Genomic DNA, 5,325 nt, shown 5'->3' on the forward strand with positions numbered 1-5,325 from the left:
AGTGACAGGGAAAGTTACACCAAGTGATGTGCTTGTCTGCTTTCTTCTTACAGTCTCTGGGGATGAAACCCTGAAATTCCCAAGCAGGACATGGCCCTCGCTTCTGGCTGCTGGACCCATCTGCTGATGTCCCCATCTGCTGATGTCTCCATCTCCCCCTGATGTCCCCTGCCCTGTGTGCCTGTGCCATGCCCAGCTGGGCTGACAGCAGCAGTGGCAGCTGCTCCTGCTGGGTGCTGCTGGGCTGGAGCCCTGTGGTGCCAGCCCCGGTGTCTTTGGGGCAGGGGCTGCTTTTCCTGGCTTGAATAAAGACGAGCACTTTGGCATTGCAGGGCTGAGCCGTGTGTGCGTGTCCTGCTGCTGCAGGGCTGCTGTGCCTGCTGCCCCTGGGGCTGCCACTGCCTTGGTGGCAGCAGAAGGCCCTGGGGATGGAGCTGGGGCTGAGCAGTGCCTGTGTCCCTGGGGATGCTCCTGCCTGGCCGTGCTTTGGGGACGTTGAGCCTGGCCCTGCCTGCTGGGCCAGGCTGGGTGGGGTACCTGTGGTGGGGCTGCCCTGCAGATGCTCCCTCTGGGGAATTGGGATCCCTGTGCTGGTCCTGTCAGTACTTCATACCCGTGGTGTCTTCACCCAGCAGTTCCTGTGCCCATCCCAAGGATTACCCTGCTGGCCCCACAGCCCAGTGCCGCTGTGCCCTGGGTGTCACAAGAGGTGTTGCATGGGAACAACGGTGCCATGGATTGCAACAGCCCCAGGAGGCCCCTCAGCCTCTGCCCCTGCAGCAGGGAGGGACCAGGGCCAGCCCCAGCACACCCAGAGCCATGGGGCACTCCCGGGTTGGCCCAGGCCACTTGTGCCAGCAGCAACTGGGGCCTGTCCCACCCACCAGCACTGCTATAAACCCAGCCTGATTGGGGCACTGCAGCATTCCCTGGCCCCAAGGGCATCTGCACACAGCCATTCCTGTTACAGCTTGATCACCAAGATCCTCATCAGGTAGGTGGCTGTGGGATCTGTTGAGGACAGCAGCCCATTACACCTCTGTCCTACTGACACTCTGTTATTTACAAAGTATTGCAAGTGTCCATGTGGACATTGGTGGTCACTTGACATTTTTTAAGAAAGAGTACAATTTTTACTATGAGTCAAGTGCTTATCAGAGCCCAGAATATGCTGGAAGTAAACCTGGGTTTCCTACCTTCATCTGGGACTGGAAATGTGTCTTCAGGCTGGAGGAAGGTCCCTGAGGCTAATTTTTCTGGGGTATCTGGAGACTGTGCTGGATTAATTATGGAGTTGCTATTCAAGCAGCAATACAGAGAATTTCCATTCCTTCCAGCCTCTATTAACATGGAAGGATTTTTTGTCCTCAACCAAACTATGATTCTGTGATGTACCTGAACCTGCTCATTTTAAAGGGGGTTGGAACTAAAGCTGCTGTAAGGGGTCCCTTCATCCCATACCATTCTATTGTTCTATGGACCATAGTGATAGGCTGGAACCTCCTTCACCAAGTCCTGGACATCTCCAGGGACATGAATTTCCCTCAACTCCACAACCCAGGTCAGTTCCCAATTCTTGTTTGACTGTTGGCTTTTTGTTGAGTGCTGACATGACCACCACCTGACAGGCCCACTCTGCTTTGTCGCTTGAAGGAGAGGCAGAATTGTGAGATTAAAATACCAGCAACACGTTTCATCTGGTAGCTGGATTTGAAAATCTTTCTTGTTCCACCCTTGGCTCTGTCTCAGCAGAAACATGTATTTCTCCTCAAGACAGAAGTGTTGGATGGACCTGAGGGAGCACAGCTTCCAAGGGTTAATATTCTGCTTGTTTTCCACAAGTCTTTGAATTCTGACTTGGCTACTAGTGCAAGATTCAGGCAATACTTGTCCCACATGTCCCTTAAGAGAATTCATAGAGAACTCATAGAGAATAATGTGATGGAAATTGCCCAACAGGCCAGCACTTCCCCAGATGCTCCCGGGAAATCCTAAAGCACCTGAGATCCATTGTTTGGAACAGGCCACTTGTGATAGTCTCTCTGCAATTTAGAACATTACTGTGTGCTGTAATGTCCAGGACCTTTGGTGTGTCCACTCTGCAGCTCTGTGAAGTCCTGTGAGAAGCATCAGCCATGAGGATCCTGTTCCTGCTCATCCCCTTGTTCCTCCTGTTGGTCCCAGGTGCTGCAGGTAAGAGGGGAAGAGGGAGAAGTGCAGTCACACACTCCTCTCCCAGGCTGTTGATTTAACTCTTTCCCTGTGCGTGATTTTCCCTGGCAGCAGGAAAACATGCCAAGTGCATCCGACGAGGAGGATTCTGCGCTCTGGGGGGCTGTCGTTTTCCCTATAAATATGTGGGAGTTTGTTCAACACTGAGTCACTGCTGCAAAATGTAAGTTCTGGAAAGGGTTTCCTCCTGCTCATGGATAATTATTATCGTCTTTCAACCAGCTCCTACTTCACACCTTCATGCATTCATGCTCAGAGGCAAAAGCCAAGGAAGGAAAGGAAAAGACTTTTGGTTTGGACCTGCCCTGAGTAGGGCTGAAGTAGCCCCAGGTACACCAGTTGTACACTACACTCCTTTAGCCCCACAAAGTTTAGTCACTGGCAATGCAGAGAGCTCAGCTCTGTTGCCCAAATGGGAAGGCTGTTCCTGGAACAGTGAGAGGCACAGGAGCTCCTGATATCTGAAACAGCTGGAGTTTGCCTCTGTAGGCTGAGTGTTATCCCCCTGTGCATGTTTTCCTTGCAGGAGGAGGGAATAAAGAGGGGCAAGAAAAGTTACACCAGGTGATGTGCTTGTTTCCTCTCTTCTTACAGTATTTGGGGATGAGACCCTGAAATTCCCAGGCTGGACATGGCCCTCTCTTCTGGCTCCTGAAAATCACCTCCTGATGTCCCCTGCCCTGTGTGCCTGTGCCATGCCCATCTGGGCTGACAGCAGCAGTGGCAGCTGCTCCTGCTGGGTGCTGCTGGGCTGGAGCCCTGTGGTGCCAGCCCCGGTGTCTTTGGGGCAGGGGCTGCTTTTCCTGGCTTGAATAAAGACGAGCACTTTGGCATTGCAGGGCTGAGCCGTGTGTGCGTGTCCTGCTGCGCAGGGCTGCGTGTGCCTGCTGCCCCTGGGGCTGCCACTGCCTTGGTGGCAGCAGAAGGCCCTGGGGATGGAGCTGGGGCTGAGCAGTGCCTGTGTCCCTGGGGATGCTCCTGCCTGGCCGTGCTTTGGGGACGCTGAGCCTGGCCCTGCCTGCTGGGCCAGGCTGGGTGGGGTGCCTGTGGTGGGGTTGCACTACAGATGCTCCCTCTGGGAATTGGGATCCCTGTGCTTGTCCTGCCAGTCCCACATATCCGTGGTGTCTTCACCCACCAGTTCCTGTGCCCATCCCAAGGATTTTCCTGCTGGCCCCACAGCCCATTGCTGCTGTGCCACGGGTGTCACAAGAGGTGTTGCATGGGGACAACGGTGACCTTGATTGCAACAGTCCCAGGAGGTCCCTCAGCCTCGTCCCTGCAGCAGGGAGGGAGCAGGGCCAGCCCCAGCACCCCACAGAGCCAGGGGCATTCCCGGGTTGGCCCAGGCCACTTGTGCCAGCAGCAACTGGGGCCTGTCCCACCCACCAACACTGCTATAAACCCAGCCTGTTTGGGGCACTGCAGCATTCCCTGGCCCCAGGGGCATCTGCACACAGCCACTCCTGTTGGCTTTGCTGCTCCCTGAACACCAAAGCCTTTGTCAGGGAGGTGAGTGTGGGGTCTCTCTCCAGAATCCTGCCCCACTCAAGGTCCTGCCTGTCCCCATTGCCTTGGTGTCCCCTCTGCAGCTCTGTGAAGACCCAGGAGAGGCAGCAGCCATGAAGATCCTGTTCCTGATCTTCCCCCTGATTTTCCTGTTGGTCCAGGGTGCTGCAGGTGAGAGGGGAAGAGGGGAAATGGAGAAAAGTGTGAGTGTGCAGCTGTGGGAATTCAATGTCCCTGGAAGTGTCTGTGTTTGTGGGTATGATGAGAAGGTATTGGGGCCAGAGGTGTTTCTTGAGATTCTGTTTGGACACTGTGTTGGGATGGAGACACAGGGAAATAGGGATGTGGGATGTGTGTAGTCCCTGCCTGCCAGCAGGACTGCAAGCACACCCTGCTCTCCTGGATTATTGCTGTAATAGCTGTGTCTGCTTTTCTTCATGGAAACAGGGAATGCAGCTCGATGCAGGCGACGAGGGGGATACTGCAGCTTTGATGGCTGCATCTCCCAGACAAAACCTATTGGAAGATGTTCATCAGTCAGTCTGTGCTGCAAAAGGTAAGGATCAGATCCCTGCCTGAAAAAAGACATTCTTCTGTTTTTTCCATTGATCTCTTACAAATTTCACTCTAACACTGAATTATTGGAAGTAGCTTAAATGTGAATGTACAACTTATTGAGAGTTTTGGAGCTGCCCTGAGTGAAGGTGCAGCAGCCCCAGGTCAGCCAAGGCCTCTACTCTCACCAAAGCCACCAGGGACTGATGTTTCACAGTCCATGGGCATCACTGAGGGTAGGATCTCAAACTTGCTGCATCTGCAGAGCCCTGGAGCCAGGGCTGCCAGCACTGAGATAGCCCAGGTCCAAGCTGGCTGCACCAAGGACTGCATCTCACCTCCCCTCAGCCTGACTCTGCTGCACCTCACCCTGGGCATTGAAGGGAGGGAGAAAGTGGCAAGGAAAATTCCAAGATGGTGATGTGCTTTGTCTGCGTTCTTCTTACAGTCGCTGGGCGCCTGTCCCGACCCACGCAGCACTGCCTAATCGAACCCAGCCTGCTTAGGGAGAGGCCATGCCACATTACCCTGGCCCCAGGGGGACATCTGCCCACACAGCCATTCCTGTACAGCTTGATCGACCAAGATCCTCATCAGCCGTAGGTGGCCTAGTGCAGGATCGTTGAGCCGACAGCAGCGCCATTACAACTCTAGTTCCTCCTGACACTCTGTTATTACAAAGCTATTGCAAGTCGTCCATGTGGACATTGTGTGTCATGACATATTTTAAGTAAAGAGTACAATATTTTACTATGAGTCAAGGTGCCGGTATCAGAGCCCAGAATAGGGCCTGCGAAGAGTAAACCTGGGTTTCCTACCTCATCGGGACTGGAAATGTTGTATCGCGGCTGGAGGAAGGTCTGAGGCTAATTTTCTGGGGATATCTGGAAGACTGCTGCTACGATTAAGTCATGGCAGTTGCTATTCAAGGCAGCAATACAGAGAATTTCCATCTCCTCCAGCTCTATTACATGGAAGGATTTATTGATCCTCAACCAACTATGATTCTTGTGATGTAGCTGAACCCTG

At 53.7% G+C, this 5,325-nt stretch overlaps 1 long non-coding RNA gene across 1 annotated transcript; it reads left to right on the forward strand.

Annotated features, from left to right (window-relative positions):
* The first annotated feature begins 3,633 nt into the window (after nt 1–3,633).
* LOC108963175 (uncharacterized) lies at nt 3,634–4,291 on the forward strand. Its single transcript, XR_007777339.1, has 3 exons — nt 3,634–3,744; nt 3,825–3,912; nt 4,189–4,291. It is a non-coding gene; the product is annotated as an uncharacterized LOC108963175 (long non-coding RNA).
* The last annotated feature ends 1,034 nt before the right edge of the window (nt 4,292–5,325 follow it).

This window comes from Serinus canaria, chromosome 3 (genome assembly GCF_022539315.1).
Source record: "Serinus canaria isolate serCan28SL12 chromosome 3, serCan2020, whole genome shotgun sequence".
Taxonomy (NCBI): domain Eukaryota; kingdom Metazoa; phylum Chordata; class Aves; order Passeriformes; family Fringillidae; genus Serinus; species Serinus canaria.